The sequence below is a fragment of the Notamacropus eugenii genome, chromosome 1 (assembly GCF_028372415.1).
Source record: "Notamacropus eugenii isolate mMacEug1 chromosome 1, mMacEug1.pri_v2, whole genome shotgun sequence".
In the NCBI taxonomy this organism is placed as follows: Eukaryota; Metazoa; Chordata; class Mammalia; order Diprotodontia; family Macropodidae; genus Notamacropus; species Notamacropus eugenii.
Genome location: NC_092872.1, coordinates 418,134,336 through 418,161,063, shown reverse-complemented (window position 1 = coordinate 418,161,063; position 26,728 = coordinate 418,134,336). Strand labels below are relative to the sequence as shown.

At 43.0% G+C, this 26,728-nt stretch overlaps 1 protein-coding gene across 12 annotated transcripts in view; it reads right to left on the bottom strand.

The window, feature by feature from the left end:
* Window positions 1-26,509, bottom strand: part of RALY (RALY heterogeneous nuclear ribonucleoprotein) — a 63,389-nt gene extending 36,880 nt beyond the window's left edge. For 7 of the 12 annotated variants that reach the window (XM_072631288.1, XM_072631295.1, XM_072631290.1 and 4 more), the window contains exon 1: window positions 26,033-26,509. The gene's annotated coding sequence lies outside the window, so the exon portion shown is untranslated. The remainder of the gene's footprint in view (window positions 1-26,032) is intronic. The other 5 variants (XM_072631298.1, XM_072631299.1, XM_072631292.1 and 2 more) reach the window with 3 other exon arrangements.
* Window positions 26,510-26,728: the final 219 nt, after the last annotated feature.

The window sequence follows — 26,728 nt, the reverse complement described above, 5'->3', positions numbered from 1 at the left end:
GTGCGGAGATGTATAGGAGGTAGGGGGAACTGGGCACATTTCTGACTCATCCCACTCCAGCTTTGCCTGGAGGTTCATACCACTGAGGGGCAGGCCTGTCTGGAAATATTCCTCATTAGAACTGGCATTTTGACAATTATTTTAAAAATAAGTAAAAAAATAAAAAAGAAAAAGCATATCTAAAGAGACAGAGACAAGCAAAGAGACACACACAGAAAAACATACATACAGATTAAGAGAAAAGCATGGGCAAAGCAAAAGGCAGTGGATTTGGAGTCAGAGGGCCTACGTGTGACCTAGATAAATTACATGGACTCTGAGCCTCAGTTTCCTCATATGTAAGATGAAGAAGCTGGACCAGAAACTCTAAATATAAATGCTTGTGTAGAGAGAGAGATGTCCTCAATGCAGTGGGAAGTCAAAGAAAACATTGCTATTGGTAAGGCAGATGCTCCTATCTATCCACCAGTCACTGCACTGTTTTGCAGGAGAAGTGTTGGAGTAAAACACACAGTCACAGTCTATAGAAAAGCTAGATTACCTAAGGGGAGAGGAAGAAACAACAAGAAGACACTGACAAGAGGATGTGCCTAAATGAGAGGATGCCATGTGTGTCTAGGCATTCGTGTGGTAACATGTGTGTGGAAAGGGGACATCTTGATACAAAAGCTGTGGGAACACTGCTAAAAGTAGCATGTGCTAGATACACTTGATAAAACACTGTGTTGGACACAGCGTTAGTGCTGAAAAGGCCAGTTCCTGTGAGTAGCAGAAGCTGGTGACCATCCAGACTTAGCAAGTGCGGATACCAAGGGTTTCAACTATGGGAAGAGCAAAGAAAAAGACTAGATGAAGTTCAGTGACTGTCTTGAGCTTAAATCCACAGATGCATACATCTCCAAATGCTCAAGTCCTACCCATACTTCAAAGCCTATCTCAAATTCCCCCTCCTCCAGAAAGCCTTCCCTAATGCTCATACCCTTTCCAATCCTTCACTAAAATTCACTATTGACTCACTTGTTTTTTGGTCAGTTTTTCAGTTGTGTCTGACTCTTTGTGACCACTTTAGGGGTTTTCTCAGCAAAGATACTGGAGTGGTTCCAACTTTCCTCCTCCAACTCATCTTACAGATGAGGAACTGAAGCAAACAGGGTTAAGTGACTTGCCATAGGCCACACAGCCAGTACGTCTGAGGACAGATCTGAACTCAGAAAGATAAGTTTTCCTGACTCCAGGCTTGGTGCTCCCTGCACCACATCACCTAGCTCCCCGACCTAATCTTATAGTACTTTATATTCCTTAGTCACTTATCACACTCTCTATTCTATTATTTGCCAGTGTTTCACTGCACCTCCCCCCCCCCCCCCAACTAAACAGTGAGCTTCCTGAAGACAGGGACCATGTTTTATTCACTTCTAAATCTTCACCAGCCCTGCAAGAGCACAGTATGTGCTTAATGTTTGTTAGTGCCTACTAAATGGCCCATTCCTACCCTCTTAAACTGCTTTTGGTGAGGGCAGTGTGCAGAAGTAACTGCAGATACTGAAACCTGGAGAAAAGCAAACTTGGGAGTGGAGGATGAGACAAGACTGCTGCATTAGAAGGGTTGTAACATGTACTCTTGCTCTGTTAAGAGACACCAAGGTGTAGGTAGGCTTGGAGCCAGGATTTGAAGCCTTAAATACTTACCAAAGCTATGTGACGCTAGGCAAGTCACTTAACCTCTCTGGGCTTCAGTTATCTCACCTGCAAAGTGAAAGGGTCCAACTCCGATGATCTCCAAAGTTCCTTCAAGCTCTAAGTCTACTATCCTATAATTGTATGTTTAGTCCAAGGTGGTAGACCTATTTATGCACAATGGCTGGAAGTTTGAATGAGATTAAGGTTTGGTTTATGGAAAAACTTCTTAACAATTAGAGCTGGCCAAAAAAGGATGAGCCTGTCTCAGGAGGTAGTGAGCCACAGAATAATATGTTTAGAACTGGAAAGGACTTTAAAGGCCATCTCATCCAATGCCTCTTTTTATAGATGAGGAAGCCTAGAACTTAGGAAGCTATGACTTGCCCAAGGTTACACATGGCATGAACAGCAGATTTGAACCCAGGTTCCCTGACTCCCCTCTGACTCTAAATGCAATCTTTTTACACTGTCTCTTACCATGTTAGATCTTCATGCTACATAGAGAGGTCAGCTAGAAGCTGAACTCAACAGACTCTGATGCTCCAGATGCCGTGACTTTCTTACTAGCTGTGGGATATTGTCTAGGAGCCTATTTTCTCCTCAATAAAATGAGACTAATTAGTGTCCTCCATTGATCATGGGATGTTTGTTAAGGATCAAATGAGAAAAATGGATGGATGTCAAAATGCTTTTTCCAACTGTAAACCACAGTATGCCAGCTTGTATGTTGTAAGTCTCCCTCACCCCTACAGAATGTAAGTTCTTTGAGGGGAGGGTCTGTCTTTGTCTTTGTATTCCTAGTTCTCAGTATACAGTCAGGTATTAATTAAGGTTTTTTGAATTGTACTGTTTGCTTCCGTCAGAGGACAGAGAACAAAAGTGATGAGTTCCCAGGGCTGGGACAGGCCTCTACCCTTGAATGACTCTAGCTAGTCCAAAACCAAGAACTTCAGAAAAGGCAAAACACCAAGGCATGAGGCAGATGAGTGAAGGCCTGCAGGAAGTGTCTTTAAGGTTGGTTGACTGAGTGACCTGAGGTAAAAAAGAACAATTCTGTCTGTGGTTGATTAGCAGGTGGGCCCAGAAGCAGGGATAAGCTATTTAGAGCCTGCTCTTTCCCAGTAACAGCAGGTAACTGTGAGGTCAGGGGAGCTACTGAATTTTATTAGTTCATAGAGAGTCAAGAAAAAATGACACTGAGGGAACCACACACACTCAATGTACAATTTGTTCACTGAAGTAGAATGAGGAAAGGAAGAGACAGAACGAAAGGGAGTCAAGCAAAGATAGAGGGAAGAGTGGGGGAAGGCAGCCAATAACCTTTTCCAGGCACATATTCACAGTCTGCTTTCCCCTTTATACCCCTGAGAGGAGAGCAGTGCAAGACTGATCATCCCTATGGAGGCTCAGGGAAGCTGGACAATTTGTCCAAGATCACACAGCTAATAAATTTCATCTAAAGATTTCAACTGATAACTGATTTGCCTGATAACTCCAAATTCAATGTTCTTTCACTTCTATTGCACAGACCCTAAACTAAACATTCGGTTGGGCTCTGTTGATCATTTGAGCTATGAGCTTCAGGAGCTCAGTTATCAGGCAGGGAAAGCTTAATTAGCTGATTAACCAGGATTCACAGTTTGTCAATTGCTCTTTATCCCTGATCCTCCATAGGTTCCTCTGAAATGGGCAGGCTCACAGGAGCCTGCCAAGGTGAAAGGGTTCCCTGATCTCCTATGACAATATTACCCAGAGACAGGATAAAACAAAGTTGAGGGACTGGTAGGAGCCACAGGGTTGGAGTTTTTCCACTCCCGTACCATCAGAGGATCCCATCCTTTGTGGTCCTCTCCCTCCAGTCCATTTGTGTGACATTATAGAGGCCACCAGCAATTCAAAGTCCAACTCTCCATCCCCTGATCCCAAGTTTTGCTGTGGTATCATATAGATTGACAAGAAATGCTGTGTAAAAGAAAACCTTGAGCTTGAGTCAGGAGATATGGCTTCTATTTCCAGCTTTGTCACAACTCTTTTTTAAAATTTATATTTTATTTTTCAGTTCTACATTCCCTATCTCCCCCTCCCCTCCCTTTAAGAAGGTAAGAAATACGACATCCATTATAGATATACTATACAGTCATGCATATTTCCTCATTAGTTATCTAATAAAAGGGGGGAAACGGTAAGAAAAATAACGGGGAAAAATGCTTCAATCTGTATTCTGAGTTCATCAGTTCTCTACCTAGAAAGAGCATTTTATATTATGAGTTCTGTGAAGTTATGGTAGATCATTATAGTGATCAGTCACTAAGTCTTTCACAGTTGATTTTCTTTACAATATTGCTATTACTGTGTAGACTGTTCTCCTAGTTCTGACTTCACTTTGCATTAGTTCATATAGGTCTTCCTAGATTTTTCTGAAACCATCCCGTTCAACATTTCTTATAGCACAATAGTATTCCATCATATCCGTATACAATAACTTGTTCAGCTACTCCCCAACTGATGGGCATCCCCTAAATTTCCAGTTCTTTGCTATTACTTTGGTACCTATGGATCCTTTCCCTTTAATCTCCTAGAGGTATAGACCTAGCAGTGACATTGCTGAGTTGAAGGGTATGCACAATTTCACAGTTCTGTGGACATATTTACAAAATGTTCTCCAGAATGATTGGCCTAGTTCACAGCTCCTCCAACAGTGCATTAACGTACCTACTTTCTGCACTAGCATTTGTCATTTTTCCTTTCCTGTCTTTACCAATCTGATGAGTCTGAGGTGGTACCTCAGAGTGGTTTTAATGTGCATTTCTCTAATTATTAGTATTTAAAGCTTTTTTTTGTATATTAATAGCTTTGATTTCTTCTGTGAAAACGACCTGCTCATATCCTTTGACCACTTCCTTATCAATTGGGAAATGGCTCAGATTTTTATAAATCTGACTCATTTCTCTATATATTTGAGAAATGAGATCGCTGTCAGAAAAATTTGCTTCAAATCCCACACCCTCAGTTTCCTACTTTTAATTTTGGCTGCATTAGTTGTTTGTGCAAAAACTTTTAAATTTTATGTAAACAAAATTATTCATTTTACTTCTGTGAAACTTTCAATAGATTTCACGGATAATTTCTTCCAAGCTTTTCTGATTTGCTTATACCACCTTTACTGTCTAAATCATGTACTTATTTTGAGATTCTCTTGGTATATGCTGTGAGATGCAGGTCCATGACTATTTTTACCAGACTTTCTAGTTTTCCCAGCAGTTTTTGTCAGATACCAAGTTCTTGCTGCAATAGCTAGGCTCTTAGGATTTATCAAACGCTCAGGATACTGTGCTCATTTCCTTCTCTATATTGTGCACCTAATGGGTTCCACTGGTGAACCTCTCTATTTCTTATCCAGTACCAAGGTTGTTTTGATGATATAATGTAATGATATCTCATTGCTAGACTGTCTTCCTTTACTTATTTTCATTGATTCCCTTGATGTTCTTAACCTTTTTTCTTATAGATGAATTTTGTTAGTACTTTTTTATAGCTCTATCAAGTAATTCTTTGGTAGTTTGATTGGTATGGTACTGAATAAGTAAATTAATTTAGGTAGTATTGTCATTGTTATTATATTGGCTCGTCCCACCCATGAGCAACTAATATTTCTTCAGTCATTTAGCTCTGTCTTTATTTATATAAAGTGTTTTGTAATTGTGTTCATATAATTCCTGTTTGTGTTGGCAAGCAGACTCCCAAATATTTTATGCTGTATACAGTTATCTTAAACGGAATTTCTCTATCTCCTCCTGTTCAGTTTTGTTGGTAACATACAGAAATGCTGATGATTTGTGTGGGTTTATTTGATAGGCTGTAACTTTGCTAAAGTTGTTCATTATTTTGACTAGTTTTGTAGTTGACTCTCTAGTGCTACCAACTCTTGACATTAAGTGAGTCACGTTCCTTTGCTTAGCCTCTTCTTCTGTAATTCTTCTGGAATGAAGATAATAAATTCTTCTGTAAATAATTCTTCTGTAAAATGAAGGTGTTGGACAAATTATTTAAGGTTCTTCTGGCTCTAACACTAACAGAGTCTGGTAAGGTAAGAGAATGATGGGTAAAGGAGAGGACAGGAAAGGAGAGGAGAGAGGAGAAAAGGTAAAAGAAGTAGGAAGAATAGAGAGATGAGTGGAAAAGAGAGCAGAAAGAGAAAGAATGAGATAGAGGGAGAAAGAAGAATGAGAAGGGTATAGTGAGACAAATGGAAGATGAGAAAGAAAAGGAGAGAAAAAATGAGATGGAAGAGGGGAAGGAAGGAGATGGAAAGGAATCACAGGAAGGGCTCCCAAAGAGGTAGGGAGTTCACCTTCCCTGGAGGTCTTCAAGCAAAGGTTGAATGATCATTTGTCAGGCATGTTGCAGAAAGGATTCTTTTTCAGGGATGATTGAACTAGATAGTCAAAGGTCCCTTCCAAACCTTAAATTTTGGATTCTATGAGAGGAAGAAGCAGAGGGAGAAAGGGGGGAGGGAGACTCTTGGGGACTGGGCCAGTCTTTAATGTCTCTCTAGGCAGACAGAGGAATAAGGTCACCTTCATGCATGTTACAGAAATAGACCTTCAGTACTAAGACTCAGGCTTAGTACAGCCAGTTGTGCCAACTGAAACTAAAAACCCATCCTCCTCCTCCCCCTAGGATGAAGGAGGTCTGTCTCAATCCTTGTACATATGGAAGACTTCCTGCCCCTAGTCAGAAACTCCTCAGAACAAGAAACATCAACAGGGACTGGTATTTGAGGCAGGGCTTGTCTGGCAAAGGCTGAGAGGAGGGATCTAACTTCCCAACTTCTTCTACGAAGTAGGGGCCTCATCAAAGGTAAAACTAGATAGGGGCCAACCAAGTGAGTTGGGACCTGGGGTTTCCTGTCACCTGTGGCCAGGAAAATAAGGGATTGGACTCTGCCCCTAGGAGCTGAGGAAGCCTCCAGAGCTCTAGTATGGGTAGATACCTTAGACCTGCCATTGCTTGTGGGCAGACATCACCCTGAACTTCCCATTTGTCAGAGAGGCAGATCAATTGCAGCCTGAAGAGACACAGTGGTTACCACCTCTCCAGGGAGATTTGAGCTCTGGGCTTGGGAATGCAGCTCTCCTCTTCCCCCACCCCCACTCAAAGGAGCTCTCCTGTCAGTAACATCCTTCAGGCTGTTTTCTGAGGGCCCCTGAGATGTCACCGCACAAAGTGCAGGCAGTTTGAATTCCACAGGGGCAAGCTATTTACAAATCAGGCAGTTGAAGAGCAGGCACAAGCTCAGCCTTAGAGATGGTTTGTTTTGCTGAGACCTGAGCTGGGTTTCTGGCTCCACAAACCCAGCCCCTTTTCTTGATATAGGCCTTCCCTCAGTCAGTTACCTGCGAATTTTTTGTTTTGTTTTGTTTTGTTTTTACCTCAGTCCACACTAGCAGCACAGAATTAAGTGCTAGATGTGTGGGAGATGATAACCTCCTTCCCAGAGCCAAGGCACTGCTGTACCAAAGGCTAGGTTTTAAAACCAGGTGAGTGGTACTCCCAGTTAGCCACCCATCAATGAAAGACAAAGAGAATGGTGGAAAAAGCATGTTCTCTTTCACAGTAGTGTACAAGCAAAAGTGTGTTACTGCTCATAGGGGAACTTGAACCTTCACAGTAACATATGTGACTTGACTTCTCACAAAATAAATCCCTCCAGGCACAGGAGAGTGGGATTTTCTGGTGTTAAAAATATGTGCATTTATAAAAATCTTTAAAAAACATCCCTGGTGGCATTGCCTAAGTATTGTGCCTCAGGCAGCTGTCTACCCCAGTATCCCACCTCTGCCCCTCTAGGCCTTGGTTTCTTTGTCTATAAGATGGGGAGAACAATAATTTTCCTGGTCTTCCTCATAGGACTATTTAGATCAGCTGGATCTAATAGATATAACAGTCACCAATTGTGACTTCAGAGGCCTGGCAGTGAAGCAGGACTCTCTCCTCTCAGCAGAGAGATAGTGGACGATAGGTGTAGAATGCAGCACTTAGTTTCCAAAATGGCCTGTTTTTGTTTATTTTTTTCTCAACTGTACTTCTTTGCTACAAGAGAGAATTATACTGGGGGGAGGAGGAAGTCATTGGGAAGAAAGTAATTTTTTTGAAAAGCATCAATAAAAATTTTTTAAAAGGAAATATACTGCTGTGCAAAAACACAAGGAGGTGGGAAAATATATTAGGCTACATGATGTCTCACATGAGGTTAGCAGAAGACTGAGTGGCCAGAAGGCTTGTGTTTTCAAGTAACAGTGAACTCTGACCTCAAATTAGCAGAGGACATGTAATCTTCAATTGTAATGGTTTCCTTTTGTACACCTGAACCAAGAAATGTCAGAACTCAAATTCCAGCTGATATCTGTTATCTATGTGACTGTGGGCAAGTCATTTTCTTTCCCAAAGCCTGTTTTCTATACAATCTACACAATCATGTGATTAGATACTAGTTAATTTTTATTAAAGACTTCGGCATTCTGAAGTCCCTCACAGTTTTGAAATTCTATCAATCAACCAATAAGCATCTATTAAGTGCCAAGTATGTGCCAGGTCAGGTGCTAAGGATACACCTGAAGAGACACAGTGGGGAAAAAATAAAAATCACTGCCCTCAAGGAGCTTACACCATTACAATGTATTCTGTGGAGGAGGTCATCAAGGTTGGGTCTTGTTCACGTAGAGTCTGGGGAGCTGAGCTCTGAAGGACCTGGTAGGGATTCGAAGAGGCTGACTTGAGCAAGGAGGGTATTCTGTGTTCTAAGGTCCTTCTAACTTGAACACTGTGATTCTACTGGTGTCACGAGACAGAAGATTCATTCAGTCAAGCCTTTTTCAAGATGATTAGCCTTCCATTTTTATTATGGAAATTAAAGCCAGTTATTATGGAGATCACTGTGGTGCTTCACACATGAAGACTATGTGGAAAATATGGTAGACTTTAATCAAGAAGAACTACTCCTTAAACAAGTACTTTAGAAAAGTAAGAGCTGTTGCTTATGGCTGCCCAGTTTTCAGAGGTGAGACAGGAAACAGACCAGGGACTAACTTGGAAAATCAGCTTGGTTTTGAATTCTTTTTTAGAAATAATTTTGAAAAGTTTCTTTCCCCAAATTGTGATGCAGTCCTGGGTGAGATATGGGGCTCAAGAGGTGAACTTTCGAAGCACAAAGCCACACAGACCCACTGGACCAATTCTCCGCATCCTCCTGTGGATACATTGCTAAAGGATGTTGAGGGGAGACATCCTCTTAGCAGAGTCCTGAGTTAGATCAGAAGCTCTAATCATCTCCAACAAATGAACAAAGGTGACAAAGTATGACAAAGTCATTGGAGGGGCTGGAAAGATGGCCGATCATTAAGAATTGATTAAGGGCTCACTATGTGCCAGTCATTGTGTTAAGCACTGAGAATACAAAGAAATAAGCAAAATTGGCCCCTGCCCTCAAGGAGCATATGTTCTAATGGGGAGACTCAGAGGTAAATCAGAACATAACAAGATAAATACATTGTAGATGGAAAGTAACCTTAAATGAGGGGAATTGGCTGCCAGGGAGACTAACAATAAACTGTTGGTATTCTGTGAACTGGTTTAACCATTCTAGAAAGCAATCCGGACTTTAAAAAATGTGTTAACAATGTCCATGCTCTTTGATATAAAGGCCTCACAGCTACAGGTATACTCAGTGGGGGTCAAAGACACAAAGAAAAGTCCCATATACACTTTTCTCGTGGTAGCAAAGACTGGAAAGTAGATGCCTAGCTATTGGGGAATCACTGGATAAGTTGCAATATATTACTGTGATATATGAAAAAATGAATATTAAGAATTTGGAGAAGCATTGGAAGACATATGAAATAATGCATACTAAAGTAAGTCAAACATATATACATATATATGTATACACACACAGTGACAACAATACAAAAAGAACAAAAAATACTTTATAATTATGGATACTTTATAATTATGATGACCAAGGCACTTGACCCTGTAGGAGAGATGATAAAGGTATTTCACTCCCTCACAGACATCAGGAAGTATGGATAGAGAAATGTTACATATTCTGTCAATTTCATTTGACTTATGTGTTGGTTGTGCTGATTTTTTCCTTTCTTTTTGTCTTCTTCGTTCCAAGAAATGACTCTACGTGAAGGTGACAGAGTCATTCCCAATAAACATATGAATAGGAAGTTTTCAAAGGAAGAAATCTATGTTATTAACAACCCCATTAAAAAAAAAATGCTCCAAATCACTAATTAGGGAAATTACTCTGAGGTTATAACTTACACCCATTTGCAGTTAGAGGACCTGGATTTGAATCCTGACTTTGCTGCATACCCATGTGATCTCAAGCTAATCACCTCATCATCTTTCTGGGCCTCAGTTTCCTCCTCTGTAAAATCAGGGAGTTGGAAATGGGACACAATTCCTTCTAACCCTAAGCCTCTGATTCTATGAACTCCTCAGTGTATAGATTTGCATCACTGGAGGGAGCATTCATAGAAACAAAATTATGGAACCTTGAAAGAAACACAGAACAATAGCTCATGCTATGTAAAGAAAGAAGTATGAGAACCTGAGGTAGGGTGAAGGAGGAAATTTCTTTCTGCACACTCCCGAGGATAAGAGTATGGTCACCTGGGACTCCTAAGAATTGGAAAAATCTTTGTTCCCACCTGTAGTCCTCCAGGCTTCTACCAAAAGGGGAATGTCTGCCTGAATGAGGTTCACTCCTCCTAAGAACAATGGGTGTAAGTATTCCTGACCTCACTTAGAGGTTAACCTGGCAGCAGCTATGGGCTAACAGAGAAAGACATGTCAGAAGGAACTTCAATTAGTAGGCAGTATAGGTGGAAGAATGACAGGACAATAGATTTAAGATGTAGACAGGGCTTTAGGAAGCATTCAGATTATTTTACAGATGAGGAAACTGAGACTCCAAGAAATCAAAAGAGATGCCTGAAGGGGTTACAAAGGTAGTGACTGAGGAAGGATTTGAATCCAGTTCTTAATTCCAAATCCAGCACTCTATGATGCCACCTAGGCATCTTGGACTGGAGTCAGGAAGACCTGATTTCACATTGAGCCTCAGACACTTAGTGGCTGTCTGATCCTGCACAAGTCACTTAACTTCTGCTTAAGTTTCCTCATCTATGAAAAGGATATAATAACTGTACCTATCTCCCAGAGTTGTATCAAATGAGATAATATTTGTAAAGTGCTTAGCATAGTGCCAGTCATATAACAGTTGTTTAATAAATGCTATTTAACAGATCAGAGACAGAGATAACTCATTTATACAGTACGTTCCAACGATAGAGTTCTTTTTCATCCTTCAACTCATTCATCTTCACAGCAACTGTGGAAGATAAATATTATATGTATAATTATTCCCCATTTTCCAGATGAAGGAATGAAAACTAGAGACAGAATTAAGGTCATACATCTAATAAGTGGCTGAGAACAGGGCTCAAATCTAGGTTTCAGGATTCTAAGTCCAAGGTACTTTTAAGGCTTATGGCCTACTGGAAAAAGAAAAGAGTTACAACTGGAACGAAACACTTTACTCTGAGGCCAAGGCAGTCATAGATACAAATATTTTGCTTGAATATTCAAATGGAAGGTGAGCTATCTAGGTAAAGGGTGACTCTGAAACACAGGGTCAACTTCAGTCCTTGGTGATGATTTAGTAGGCTCTGCCGCAGTCAGGGTAGTTTAAACTCATCAGCAAGACACTTTATAACAGGAGAGACGGACCCAAATGTATAATCATACAAGTCATTCCCCAATTGATAAATGGTCAAAGGATATGAACAGGCAATTTTCAGAGGAAGAAATTAAAGCTATCTATAATCATATGAAAAAATGCTCTAAATCACTATTGGTTAGAGAGATGCAAATCAAAACAACTCTGAGGTACCACATCACACCTATAAGATTGGCAAACATGACAGAACAAGAAAATGATAAATGCTGGAGAGGATGTGGGAGAGTTGGAACACTAATTCATTGTTGGTGGAGCTGTGAGCGCATCCAACCATTCTGGAGAGCAATTTGGAACTATGCCCAAAGGGCTACAAAAATGTGCATACCCTTTGACCCAGCAATATCGCTACTAGGACTATATCCCCAAGAGATCATAAAAATGGGAAAAGGTCCCACATGTACAAAAATATTTATAGCAGCACTCTATGTAGTTGCCAAAAACTGGAAGTCAAGGGGATGTCCATCAATTGGGGAATGACTGAATAAATTATGGTATATGAATGTAATGGAGTACTATTGTGCCATAAGAAATGATGAACAAGAAGACTTCAGAGAGGCCTGGAAGGACTTATATGACCTGATGCTGAGTGAAAGGAGCAGAACCAGGAGAACTTTATGCACAGCAACAACCACAGTGTGTGAGAGTTTTTTCTGGTAGACTTAGATTTTTGTAATAACACAAGAACTTCTTAAAAAAAAAAAAAATCCCAATGGTGGATCTCAAGGCAAAATGCCTTCCACACTCAGAGAGAGAAATATGGAAGTCACTCACATAATGTAGCAGATCATGTTTGTGTATGTGTATGTGTTTGTGTATCATGTTCTGATTTGTTATATGATTTCTTTCATTTATCTTAGTCTGACTACACAGCATGACTATAGTGAAAATATACTCAATAGGAAAGTATATGTAGAATCTATACAGAATTGTATGCAGTCGTGGGGAGGGAGGGGGGTAGTGGGGGGTAGGCGGGGGGGATAAAATCGCAATTATATGGCAGTGATTGTTAAACATTAAAAAAAAAAATAAAAAAAATAATAATTACATTAAAAAAAAAAAAACAACAGGAGAGATGGTACTAGTGTAAGCATCTTCCAGTCAGTCAAATGGTCTGAGATAACAATGTTATTAAGTGATTATTCTGCTGTGTCCTACCAGATCTTAACATTTACAATGCAAGGGGTAATGTTACCATTTTGTATCTAATCATGAAAGGAAGTGGATGTTAATAGTGTTAAGCCTGTGGTCTGAGGACTTAAAAAACAGAAATGAGGAAGCGATGGAACTACAGCCCGCCTTAGTTCTTGATTCCAAGGGATTTGGAGACACCAAATGGCAGGTTCCAGGCCACTGGTACAGGAGAGGTTTAAAAAGGGAAAAGAAAGGAAAGGAAGGTGGGAAAGAAAGGAAATAAAAATTAATGAGGAGCAACCTTAGTGATAATCATCTCAGGTCCTTTAGGTCTCGGTCTCCAACGCATCTCCCCTTCAGATACTCTCCAGTCTTATCCCCTAGAGAAAAAACACCATCCCAGAGAATTCTCAGTTCCTCAGTTTCCTCATGTGTAAAATGATGACCTCTAAGTTCCCTCCCAGCTCTAAATCTATGATCCTTTGAACTGACCCAGAAATAAGGGATCAGGGCACATAACTTGCCAATGTTAAGAGAGGCAGGGACACAGAGACAGGGATGGAGGCTCAGGAGGGTACATATGGATAGGATCCAGAAGAAAAGGACTCATGGATGAGTTATGAGAGCAGGCAGGTAGAAATCTACAGCAGAGAGAACCCACAGGATAAAGTGTGAGAGCTGAAGTGGGGCTTTGAGCATTAGTTCTGACCAATCCACTCCCTCCTTTCCCATCAAGTTAAGTCAATAAGCGCCTCTCAGTACTCAAAACTACAAACTAAGGTGGGGGGGAGTGGAAAGGGATGTTGGATGGGACTCCAAGAACGCAGCATGCACTATATACAAAAATACTCTAGGAAAACAAGGCAGAAAAAGCCACCTTTAGCTAGAAAGGTGAAGGAAGAGGGAACAGCACTTGAGGTAGACCTTCCTTAAAGGAAGAACTTCCAACAGGTGGAGATGAAGAAAGTGTAATGCCAAGTACAAGCAACTTGGAGCCAATGAGAATATAGAATGGCAAATGTGCCGAGGGACAGGACAAAACCAAATTGTTAGACTTGTGAATGTAGAGAAGAAACCTTTAGGAAAGACACTGAGGTGATAGGATTTGGGGGGCTAAAGCCTTCCCTGCTCTTGCCCCTGACAGCGTAGCTCTGCTTTCTACTAGAACAGAAGAAAACAATCTTTATCTGGTTACAGAATATCCATACAGGAAGGTATACATTGTTTGAAAATTCTCTCTTTGTGCCTAGAGCTCACCATGAGTGAACAACACATCTTCGAGGAGTGAATGATAACTAGGAACTGAGAAAAGTTTGCAGAAGGTGGTATTCTCAGCTCCTCTGAGGAACCAGCCTGGTAAAACAGGCCCCAATTCTACAAACACAAAATGTAAATATCTTGAGGAGGGTCATACCTGAGTGGAGGGGCCTGAGGGAATCACTTATGTGTTTCTCTGTGCCCCAGCTTCCCCAAGAATAAAAGTAGTGACCATCACTGTAGGATTATTAGAATTTTGAGTTGGAAGGGAACCTGAAGGTCCTACTCTCTCATTTTTCAGAAGGGAAAATAGGTCCAAAGAGGAGAAAGGAAAGCAACTTGTCTATGGCCACAAAGCTCACAAACGGTAAAGCAGAGCAAGGATTCCCTCTGGTTCTCTGGGATAATTATCTTTCACATCTGTTCTAGCCTTACGCATTGGAAAAACACATTCATGAATGATCTCATTTCATCCTAATAGCATCCCTCTAAGGTTGCCAGAACAGGAATTATTATCCAGGATATAATTTCCATTTTATAGATCAAGAAACTGAGGCACAAAGAAGGCCAATGGGAGTCAGGTTTCTGGGGTTAGAGAAAGTTGAAAGAAAAGTCGTAAGGAGGGCAATGTTTCGCCAAATTTATGCTACAAAGAGGTCAAAGTATTATAAACTCAGACTGATTGAGTGGGTGGGGAAACCACACAAGGGGACCAAGCTCACCAAGTTGGACAGTAAGAAAGCCTAAAGGCTGCAATCTGAACCTGCTCTCAGCACCTGGGACAGTCTCATCTGACAGCAATCTGTCCCTGAAAAAGTCAGTTCAGTGTCCCTGGAGCCCTAAGGAAGGCTGGTCAAAAGACGTATGGTCAATGCAAGGGAACCCTGAGTCTGAGAAATTCTGAAGACCCAGTTCCCTGGCTTAGCTCAGCACTCTCCAGTACAGCCCTTCAAGTACACTCAAAATTTTCCCACCTTTTTCAAAGTAGTCACTTCATTGTGCTCTGCCCCTCAAAGGAGGGGAGTCCAAGTGGAGCTAGGCAGAGTTGGTTTGGCTCCATGTCTATCATCCCAGAGTCAAAACTCTGAAAGTAGACAACGAATTCAGTCCCTGAGCCTATCAGTTCTCTATTCCCCCTCAGGTATCAGAGTCCTGATGGCAGCTAGTAGTAATAATAAAAAACAGAATTTATATAACGCTTTAAGGTTTGCAAAGCCCACTACATATGTTAACCTCATTTGTTATTCATAACAGCTCTGGGAGATAGGTGCTATTATGATCCCCATTTTACAGATGAGGAAGTTGAGGCACAGAGAATTAGGTGACTTGCCCAAAATCACACAGTTAACTAATGTTTGAGGCAAGATTCAAACTCAAGTCCTCCTGACTCAACGTCCCATGCTTTATTCACTGTGCCACCTAACTGCTAGTTTTTCCAAACCCAAACTTGCTCTCAAGTTTTCATAGAATAGCTGAATATAAATTCCTCTCAAGGGGATTGGCCTTTTAACAAAGATCAGTGAGGGGTTCTCAACCTTTTTCTTCTTTTTTGTCATAAGCCACTTGGGCAATCTGGTGAATCTATCAATGACTTCTCAGAAGAATGTTTTTTAAATGCATAAAACAAAACACAGGATGGCAAAGGAAACCTATTAAGCTGAACTACAGTTGCCAAAATAATTTTTTTAAGAAACCAAACAATTTCAAGAATCATAAGTTAAGAACCCTTGAGGTAAAATAATTAATTTGTTCAATATTTATTAAGCACCTACTATGTGCAGGACACATCTTACTGTGCTAAATGCTAGAGTTACAGGTCCTGCTTACAAGGACTTTACATGGAATAGAACTTACATGGGGTGGAGAAGTACAAAAGTAATGATGACACAAAGAGAGAGGAGGGGAAAAGTGAGGTCCAGGCAAGGTACTTGGTGCCATTTTGGGGTGGGAGTGGAGAATAAGAGGTTACTTTCACCTCAGGAAGGCAGGGAGATCATGGAGTGCTCTATGAAGGAGCTATAGCATCTTAGGGTCTTCAAGAGAAGGATTTCCACAGAATGAAGTTCTAATGTTGAAATTACAGACACCACAAGATTTAAAGCTGGAAAGGACCCCAAAGGTTCCAACCCTCTTGGTTTTAAAATGAGAAAACTGAAGCCCAGAAAGGAAAAGGGACTGCCCAAAGTTACATAAGTGGTAAATGTGAGAGAGGGCTTGAACTCAGGCTTTCTAATTCCAAACCCACACTTGCCATTAATCATGGCTGCTTCCTCACAGGTTAAAGGGAAGGGTGCAAGTTGCTGGAATTCACCCCCTATAGCAGGGGTAGGGAACCTGTGGCCTAGAGGCCACGTGTGACCTTCCAGGTCCTTAGGTGCAGGCTTTTAACTGAAACCAAGTTTTACAGAACAAATCCTTTTATTAAGGGGATTTGCTCTGTCAAGTTTGGAGTCAAAGTGCTGCACTTGAAGACCTAAAGGCTACATGTGGCCTGGAAGCTGCAGGTTCTCCACCGCTGCCTATAGGTAGGTACATGCCTGTTCCATCTATGAGTAAGCCATTCTACCTTCCCTCAAACCCTCCCCTCTTCTGAGCCTCTCTGTCACCATCACCACCTTCTCAATCATCCAGTTTTATCACTCACCTCATATGTCCAATCTACTTCCAAATCCTGTCATTCTACCCTTACAATTCTTTTATAAATCACTTCCCCTCCCCTCATATAACAGTGATCACCCTAGTTCAGGCCCTGATAACCTCTTGCTTGAATGACAGTAATAGCCTTCTATGTGGTCATCCCATTTTGTGCCTCTGCTGACTCCAATCATTTCTCCACTTTGCTGCCACTCTGATTTTCAAGTGCAGGGCTGACCATGTCCCATCTCTGTCCCTAACTCTATCTGATCCAGAATCAAAGGCAAAGTCTTCTATTTAGCACTGAAAGCTCTTCTTATACTTTATTCCCCTCCACACTCTGTAATCCAAGGACAATAGTCTCCTTACTGTTCCATGAACAAGACACTCCATCTTGTGTCTTACTGTGTCTCCCTCCGAACTCTGCCTCTTAGAAATCCTGACTTCCTTCAAGATACAATTCCTTCAATATCTGCAGGATACCTTTTGTGATCCCCCTCCTCCCTGCAGCTACTAGTAACTTCTATCTACTCTGTATATATGTATCTAATTGTGAGAAGATGGCAGCATTTATGGACCTACTGGAGCCCAGATCACTTATAAATATCCTAATAAAACTCTTAAAAATAAACGTAGCAGAAGGAATAATGATAAGTATAAAAAATTCTTATTATTAAGCTCTTCCATACAGCACAAAATCCTGCCAGAACCCTACAGAAGCTATAAGCAGAAAAAACCCAGGATGAGTGGAAGGTGAAGCATAAAACCAGCGACAGAACCAGGCCATCCAGTTTACACCCCAGCCACCACAAGACACAAGGCAAAGGACCAGGCAGCCCTTCGCAAGGCTCAGCAGGAGACAAGGCCAAACCAGAACCTAGGTAGCCCATTGCTAGAGCCATTAAAGAACAAAGGACCAGCACTGTACCTGAGAAGAAAAGCACCTGGGGGCCTCTCAAGAGGCCTGATACCAGTACAAACATCATCTGGTTGGGGCTTGTCAGTAAGGAACAAAGTCAACCCTGGGCTCAGGAAAGCACAAGGGGAGGGAGAGAGAGAGAACTGTCCAAGCCAAAGCCCAGGAGACTGAGTTCAAACCCAGAAATTCTTGCAGAAGGTGGTGACTAGGCTTAGTGCCTAGTCCAGAAACTGAGGCTGGAGACATAAGTAAACAAAAAACTGCCAAACACAATGAAAAAGCATTATAGATTGAGAGAAACCCAAGAGGTAAACCCAGAAGAACATAGTTAACTCCACCACGAGTCCTTTACAGAGCCTAAGAGAAAAGAATGTTTCAGGCCACAGGGATTACAGTATCAGAGTAGCTGGAGGAAGTGAAGTCAAAGATACTGTGTATATATTTCATATATGCTTGTTCACATGTTGTCTCTTTCAGAATATAAGCTTTTTTCTAATTACATGTAAAAACAATTTGAATGTAAGCTTTCTGATGGCAGAGCTTACATTCTAATTTTGCTTCTCATTGTCCTCCCAGTGCCTGACACACAATAAGCACTTCATGTTTACTGACTGACTGCTGGTAAAGACTGGCGAGGCCCCATTCATGCTGTTCCTCCAGCCTGTCAGTATCTCACCCATTCTTCAAATCCCTGCTCAAGGCCACCTTCCTTACAAAGCCTTCCCTGATCCCTTTGGCTAAAAATAAGCTCTCCCAGCACTTTGCTATCACCTCCACAATGGACTTATCCTGTACAACCTTGTATTACAGATATCTGAGGCAGCATGGCATAGTGGAAGCAGCACTCACCTTTGAATCAGGGGACCTGGGTTCAAATCCTGGTTCTAACAATAACTGTGTAGCCCTGGGCAAGTCAATTTCTTTGAGCATCACTTTCCTCATCTATAAAATAACTATACAGCAGGTTTCTCAGAGCTGCTGCAAGGGAAGTGCTTTTTTTTTAGAGCCCTATAGAAATGGGAGTTCTCCTTTACCTGTGTGTTATCACTGTACCTACAGGACAGGTCACTGGTCTCACGCATCTGTGTCCTCACCCAGCTCAAGGCCTGCACAGATTAGCTGGTCGGAAATTCATTACTGAGTGATCAGATCAAAATCTAATCCACACCTATAGTGCTGCATGTGGTTTTGGTCAGTCCTGCTTCCCCCTAAAGGGCACTGTGGTGCAGTGGAAAAAGTGATTAGAATCCTAGCCCTGTCACTTTTTACCCATGTGACCTTCACCAAAGTCACTTTACCTTACTGGGCCTCAGTTTCCTTCTCTGTGAGGTAAGAGGTTTGGACTAAATGACCTCTACAGTCCCCCGTGCAGCTCTCCAACTAGGATCCATCAGCCACTTTCACCGACCACAGTTGTGGGCCCCAAACACATGAAGCAGCCGTGGCCTGGCCAAACTGAGCAGGAGCTGACCTGACTGCTGTGAAACATGAAAGTGTACCAGGGAACAGGCAGAGCCGCTTTATTTCTCCAAGCTGGGTAATTCAAGGCACATTTTCTAATATTCACTGACAGAACAAAGAGAAGAGAAAAGCTCTAAGATATGACCCATGTTCACTTCAGTCTTCAAAGTGATTTGGTAAAACTGCAGAACATAAACAGGTAGTCAGGTCCACAAGGCGGATAAAAGCAGACAAAGAAATTATATTTTTTTCCCTGACCAAACATACAACTAATGGATGAATGCTGATAGACCCTAACTCTTGTTTGTTTGTAAATAGAAAAGAAACCCTCCTGCAATACACCCTTTGGGGAACTGCTCATTCTTGAGACAAATTTCTTCTCTAGAATGAGTGTCATTAATAGAAGTCAAGCTGCAAACTGGTCTCCAATCTATCCAGTACATGCCACCAGATTCAGCTTCCTAATACCCTCCCTGCTCTAGCCACATCTCTACGTAGCTCAAAAAACCTTCCACTCCCCCCACTGACTACAAGATAAAAGTCCAACCTCTTCAGCCTGATATTCAAGGACCTCCATAGTTTTGCTCCAACTTCTCTTTTCAGGGATCTCGTACTTCACGTTTCCCTCCCATGCACCCTATATAGTCTATCCCCAAAGGATTACTGTTTTCCATATAAATTTCATTCTATCTTCACTCAATACTTTTGCTCATATCATTTCCACCTACTGAAATAACCATCTCACATTTGTATAGCATTTTAAGGTTTGCAAAATGCTCTCCCACAACAACCTTTTCAGGTAGGCAATGCAAGTATTCTCTATGCCCATTTTACAGAAAAAGAAACTGGGTCTCGGGTTAACAAATGCCTGCGGCAGAACTCAGAAACATCTCTAGGTCTAGAATTCTTTTCTTCAAAACTCAACTCTAACATTGCCACTGCTTCCATGGAGCTTTCCAGGATCTCCTCAAGCCTAAAGTGATTTCCCCACCCCCATCCCTCCATGTGACCTCATAATAATCTGTATTTCTTTCATGTACTTGACTGGCTCCAAGATGAATTATAGTGTTTGTGCTATCCTTGAAGGCAGGGACTAGATTTCATTCATACAGCATATCAAATGAGATAATGTACTTTTTAAATCACAGAAGGCTAGATAAATGTGAGTTGTTTTTAGAAGGGTAGAGAGGTGCAGGCAAAGAGAATAATGCATTGAGTCAGAAGCCTCTGAGACTTATAAGCCTGTGTAAACCTCTCTCTGAACCTCAGTCTCCTCATTTGCAAAATAAGAAAACCTCCTTTCAGTACCTACTTCACAAGTCTGTCTACTGAATGAGATAGCAGCATTATGGCATATGTGTAAACTCTTAGTCATTATATAAAAGAGTTATCATTAGGATTGACAGTCTAGCACTGGGCCCAGCAATACTAAGTACTGATAAATGAATGAGGTTTACTTGGGAAGGCTGAAGAAGATTAAATAAATGTACATAACTTTAAAAGTTTCCTTCAGCCAGGAACAGAATCTGAGAAGCTAATTTCAGTGCAGGGCAGTTAGGTGTCGCAGGGGTAGAGTTCTGGACCTGAAGTCAGAAGGCTCATCTTTCTGAGTTCAAATGTAGCCTCAGACACTTAGTTATGTGACCCTGGGCAAGTCACTTAACTCTATTGGCCCCAGTTTCCTCATCTATAAAATGACCTGGAGAATGAAACAGCAAAATGCTGCAGTATCTCTGCCAAAAAAGACCCAAATGGGGTCACAAAGAGTTGAACAGACCAAGATGACGGAACAACAATTTTAGTGCAGTTACACACCTGAAGGGAACAAAAATTGTGAAAAATCTATTCAGAGTGAGTCTTTAAGATATAAGGAAAAAAATTTTCTTATTTAGAGTTCTCCTCTACTGGAGCTTCCTCAGGATATTCTGTAAAAAGCCCCAGAATACAGAACTGGCCTGTTTACATGGCAGGTTTTGTTTTCTTTCTCACCACAGCCTAGACAAATCTTGCTTAGAGAAAACCCTACTCTGATAAAGATGGAGAATGAGAGAAATGACCCTTTTTGATTCCCTACAAGCTACAAAGGAAAGTAAGATCAACAGAAATAAAGCAAAGCCCATGGTCAAAAAGCCCAAACAAGAAACTAGAAAACAAGAGATAAACTCCTCTAGGATAAACATTACTTAGCCAATAGTAGGGAACTTAAATTTAGTCTTTTAATAGAAGAATACTTAATGAGAATGTAGTAATGATTTATCCTGACAGGTAGCAAGCAGGGTTTCCGTCCTTACAAATGGTGTTTACAGAATCCTCAAATGTCAGAACTAGAAGAAGTTCTAGAAATAATCTAGTCCAACCTTGTCACATCTTATAACAAAAATGAACTCAAACTCTGGTCATTTGACTACAAATCCAGAGATCCTCCTCACTCTTTGGACTGTAAACTCCTTGAGATCTCACTTCTCATACCTCAATCCTGACCAGGATTCACTGGGGCCTAAGGAAAGGTCCCTCTACCCCACCTAAGAAAGTTTTAACCTCATAATACTTTAAAACAAATATAATTTTTTAAAAACTCAATGGTCTGGCCCAAAATGAGATTAAGCATGATGTTAATCACTGGGACTATCTCTACTCAGAGAACTATGAAAGAAAAAATTTTTGCAAGAGAATCGTGTGGTAGAAAGGGCCCAGGAGCCTTGGAAGCTAATCCTAGCTCTGAAGCTAACCTACTGTGTTAGCTCTATCAAGTTTCTTCCCTTCTCTGGGTCTCAGTTAACTGATTGTCACTTAGGTGTCTCATTTTCATGACCACAATACTGTCAAAGAAAACAACAGAGAAAAACTTCAAAACTTCTGATCAAAGCAGTGACCTATCAAGATTTTACAAGAATAATGGTGAAATAGGTATCCTGCCTCTAAGCAGAGAGGTGGCAGACTATAGACATAGAATGAGGCATACACTTTCGACATGGCCAACACTTTGCTTTGCTTGACTATATCCACTTTTACATAGGAAAGATGTGACTGGGAAGAGACAATAATGTAAAAAAAGAAAAGAACATCAATAAAACTTTTTTTAAAGGGATCTCCTAAGCCTTCCAATCTACCTTATCCATACCCTAACAAGAATCTTTTCTAGGATACTGACAAGTGATAGTTACTGGAGAGTCACCATTTTAATTCTGGACAGCTCTAATTGTTAGGAAGTTTTCCCTTATAGCAAGAACTGTTTCTACATATTGCTCTGTCTCTTGGGGCAAAGCAAAACAAGACTATTCTTGATTTCATGTGACATTTTCTCAAACACATGAAGGCAGTAATCACATCCTAAGTCTTCCCTTTTCTAGGTGAAAACATTCTGATTTCCCATATTCTATCATCATATATCATGGTCCCCAGTCCATTCATCATCATGGCTGTCTTCCTTTAGACAAGCTCCAGCTTGTTAAATCCTTCCTAAAAATATGGTGCCTACAACTGAACACAGTATCTCAGATGTGGTCTGACCTGGGCAAAGTGTCAGAGGACTATCACCATCCTCATTCAGGACACTGTGCTTCTATTAATGCAGCTCACCACTGAATTAACTTTTCTGAATGCTCTTATCACACAACTCATTTTGGGCTTGCAGTTCACTGTAAATTCAAGATTTTTGACACAAGCAGTTTTGTCTAGTCATGACTTCAGGAGGCATTGTGGGACACTGGAAAAAACAAAATCAAACCACAATACCTCTGGAGTCACAGGACCTGTGTTCAACTCCCATCTCTGATTCTATCTGTAGGACCCTAGGTAAGTCACTTAACCTCTTCTGAGTCTGAGTTTCCTCATCTGCGAAATGAGAAGGTTGAACTAGACTGTCCCTTTCAACACTAGATCTATGATCCTCATTCCCTAAATCATAGGAGTTAGAGTTGGGAGGGTATTTGGAGGACTCTCGTCCAAACCCCTCATTCTACAGATAAGGAAACTGAAGCCCAGAAGGCAGAAGCACCTTACTCAAGATTGCAGTAAGCAGCAAAGCCAGAAATTAGGCCCACAAATTTATTCTTGACATGACACCATGTATATCACTTTTTGCCCCCACAAAGGCTGCCTTTAACTCAGCTAAGTAGAGAGGGAGAAGCATGGAAACATTCTGGGAAATAAGGGAACACAGGACCAAGAAGTTGCCATCAGTGCTGAGATGAAAGGTAATGGGAGAGATGCACCAATCTTTGCTTTCAGTTCTTTCAGTTTCACCCTCATATAATCACAGAATCAGACTCTGAACAGAAAGGGAAATTAGAGATATTTTAGTTGAATTCTTTTTAAAGACATCGAATCTGAGGCCCATGGAGGGGAAATGACCATATATTCTTCAGATCCCCTGGCTAGGGCTCCCTCCTTGGTCCTACTACATTAAAAAGACCTTGGGCAAATTAAGCCACGTGGCACAGGTTTCTGGTCACTTTCTACCAGAAAGCACAAAGGCAGCCCCCGGAGAATAATAAATAACAGCTAATGTTTACATAGCACTTAAGAAGTTTGCAAAGTTCTTTACATACTTTATTTCCTTTGATTCTCCATTATCCCTATTCTACAGAAGAGGAAACTAAGGCTCAGGGACTTTAAGTGATTTGCCAATAGCCAGAGAGCTAGAACAATACAAGCTTAAACTTGGAGTCAGGTCTTCTTTGCCTCCCAGTTCACAGCTCTAGATGATATGCCAGGCTGCTTTTCCACCACCACAGATCATTACGGTAATACTAGTACTGCTAGGATCTTTTGATGACCACACAACATCGTCATTATCTAAATCTTGATCTTGTCCTCCATGCCTGAGCAGTTATTTGGGTCATTGAAGGTCCCAGGAGTTTGTGGTCAAAGTAACTCCTTTGTCCCCATCTCTTATCTTCTGCCACCCCAGAGCAAGGCATTGAATACCAGCTGCATCTTGTATGAGAAACACTGCCCACCTCCCTTATATCCTTTGCCCCAACCCTTCAAAACCCTGTTTGCATCTGATAAGAATGTGAGGAACTCTTCCTAAGCCCAGGCTCTCAGCCAAATGCTGCCCCTAACTGGGTCCTAGCATTGTAGGTCAGGATTCTTGCAGTTGCCAAAAACTAATCCTTCCCCCAGAACTAATCCCTCCCCAGGGTCAGCAAGGTTAAGGGAACAATCTTTCAGAAAGGTGATCTACCCAAGTAATCCTTTTGATCTATATACCACTGGGAGTTTTAAATTCAGATCTTACCTTCCTCTAGACAGGGGCCTAAGCAGTGGTGAGGGGTGTGGGGGTGGAGGGGAGAGAAGATCTGGACTAATAGCCAAGAGAACTGGGTTCCAGTCTCAGCTACTTTACTATGCTTTGTCACTTCCTCTCTGAATATGCCTTCTGCTCAGTACAAAGAAGTTGAATGGAGTAGAAGACTGAAACCAGCTGACTCCCCAGGACTGCATAAGCAGCTTACCTTATACCTTCTTTCCCTGACATACTTAGAGAAGACAATTTTTAATGCTCTTTGCATCCAGTTCATGAGAGGCTTTAGGTCAAACTCACTGAGACACTAAGAGTTTCTGGAAGTTCCAAAGGCAGAGAGGAAGCTGCGTTGAAAGCTCAAACTTGGATACCTTATCCTCCCACAAATCCAGTTTTCCTTACCCAACTCCCTTTAACCAAAGAGGTGCCAGATCCTCCCTCCCCAAATCGCCAGTCCATTCCTTGGTCCCAGCTAGGTCAGGGAAAGATCTGCTCAGCCCCCTCGTTTTTTCCAGCTCTAGGGGATCTCCAGCTGAGACCTCTTAAGGACTGAGAGGCCCTGCTTGTTGCTTAGCCAGCCCCCAAACCGGCTTCAGACAGGATGCTAAAGCAGTAAGGGACCACAGTTTTCATTCAATCCTAATTCCAAACATATCAGAAGAGACACCCTGCCAGGAACTTCCCCAGAGTTCAAAGAACCAACAGGATGGCAGCAATCCAACAATTCCATTCAACGAGCCTATCAAGTGCTGGAGACAAAAGGAAAAACAGCCCCAGCCCTCAAGGATCTTACATTCTATGAGAAGGTAAATTTATAGCTATATTATCTTCCACCCCAGGTCTCCAGATGGAACCGACCCCTTGGACAGAAATTCTCCAAAGTTCTCCAGAGTCGTGGTTAGGGATGAATTGTTGTTTTTCCTCTTTCCCCTCAAAAATCCTTCCTTCCCCATTGTTCCCCTCCCCAAGTCCGGAGAAGCCGACGGGGGTAGGGGGAGAGGGTACCGAGAAAGTCTTAAAATAATTTTAATTTTCTTTGCATTTTCGCTGGTCTGGGAGTCAAAACAGGAAAAATAATTCCTAAAGGCTGGGAGCTTGTACGGGTGACCCCCTTTAAGTTCCCTATAACTCACATTAGATTATAAAAAGTACTTTTTCGTTGCGCGGGGGAAGAGCATCTCCCTGGTAAAGGCCCCGGGGGCTCTCTAGTAGGGGACCGCTTCTGGGCAGGGCGGGAGAGCCGGCTACCTGCGGCCCCGCTCTCGCTGGGGCACGGCCAGCCCCCCCACGCTGGGCCCCGTCCGGCTGGGGCGGCCTCCAAGCCTCGGCCCGGAAGAGCCGGGGGAGGGCGCGTCTCACTGCGGGGAGGTCAGCCGCTTGGGCCCAGGGCCGAGGGCAAGCATCGGAGCCCGGGGGCCGCTCGTAGGGTCCGACGCCAGCAGCATCCCTTCGGAGCGGCCCTGACGCCATCGCCACCCCCCTCCTTCCTGCTCGGTCCCCCACCCCTCCCCCAGTTCCCAGGCCCGGCCCCGAGAGCAGCCCCAGGGGCCACCATCGTTGCCGGCGGCGAGCCGGAGCCCGGGGCGGCGGCGGCTCTGGGGACCGAGGCCCGAGAGGGGCGCATCGGAGCCGCGCTCGGCCAAGGGCTTGCAGCACCCAGAACGGGGCCCGCCGAGGCCTCGGGGACCCTGCCCCGCCAGCGCCTCTATTTATTTGTGTATTTACTCCGTCCCGGGCCAGCACGTGGTTCCCTCCCGGAGCTGAAAGTGTTTCTAAAAATAGGAGGGGGTGGGGGTGGGGTGGGGGTGGTCGGAGAACCCAAGAAGAAAAAACACCCAAAGAAGAGGAAGCAAGACCCACCCGCCCCGCTCCACCCCCGAGCCCCACTCACCCAGAGAGGAAAGGTCGGGAGCAAAAAAGGTTCCGAGAAACAACGAGAGGCGGAGGCGGGGAGGAGCGAGGGCCGGGTGGAGGAGGGGACCGAGAGGCGGGAGAGCCCGCGAGTCTCGCACGGGCTGCAGAAAAAGCCCAAGGGCGGGGGCAATTGAGGGAACTAATGCTGGGGTGGGGGCCAGAGAAGAGGTGGCCGCCCCCGTAAGTCGTCGTCGTCGTTGTCGCCGCCGCTGCCGCCTCCAGCAGGCCCCCCGCGCACACCGCTGGGGAGCCCGGACGCACTGACAGCGGCGCCAGTCGGGCTGTGGCTAGTCGTTCTCGCGGTCCACACCACTGAGGCGGGAGGAGGAGGGGGAACTCAGAGGGGAAGGATGAGGACGAATCGGCACCTTCGCAGCTCGACCCCCCTGCGCTCCTGTCCACTCAGCGAACGCCCTTTTCCCCTTGCATCTGAGGGCACTGCTGAAGGAGATGCGACCGAGCCGGGAGGAGGCTTGGACAGGGTAGGCTTTTCGATACCCCTTCTCTCAGCTCGGCTTTGGATAGGCCCTAGGTCTCGCGGGGGAAGGCGGGGCCAGGGGCGGGGCGCGAGCAACCCGGGAGGGTCTTCGGGAGGGGGCAGCCCTCCGGTGCAAGCCCCACCCTCTCCGGGGATGGGGACCGGGCTCCCGGGAGCAGAGCCGCCCCGCCCTCA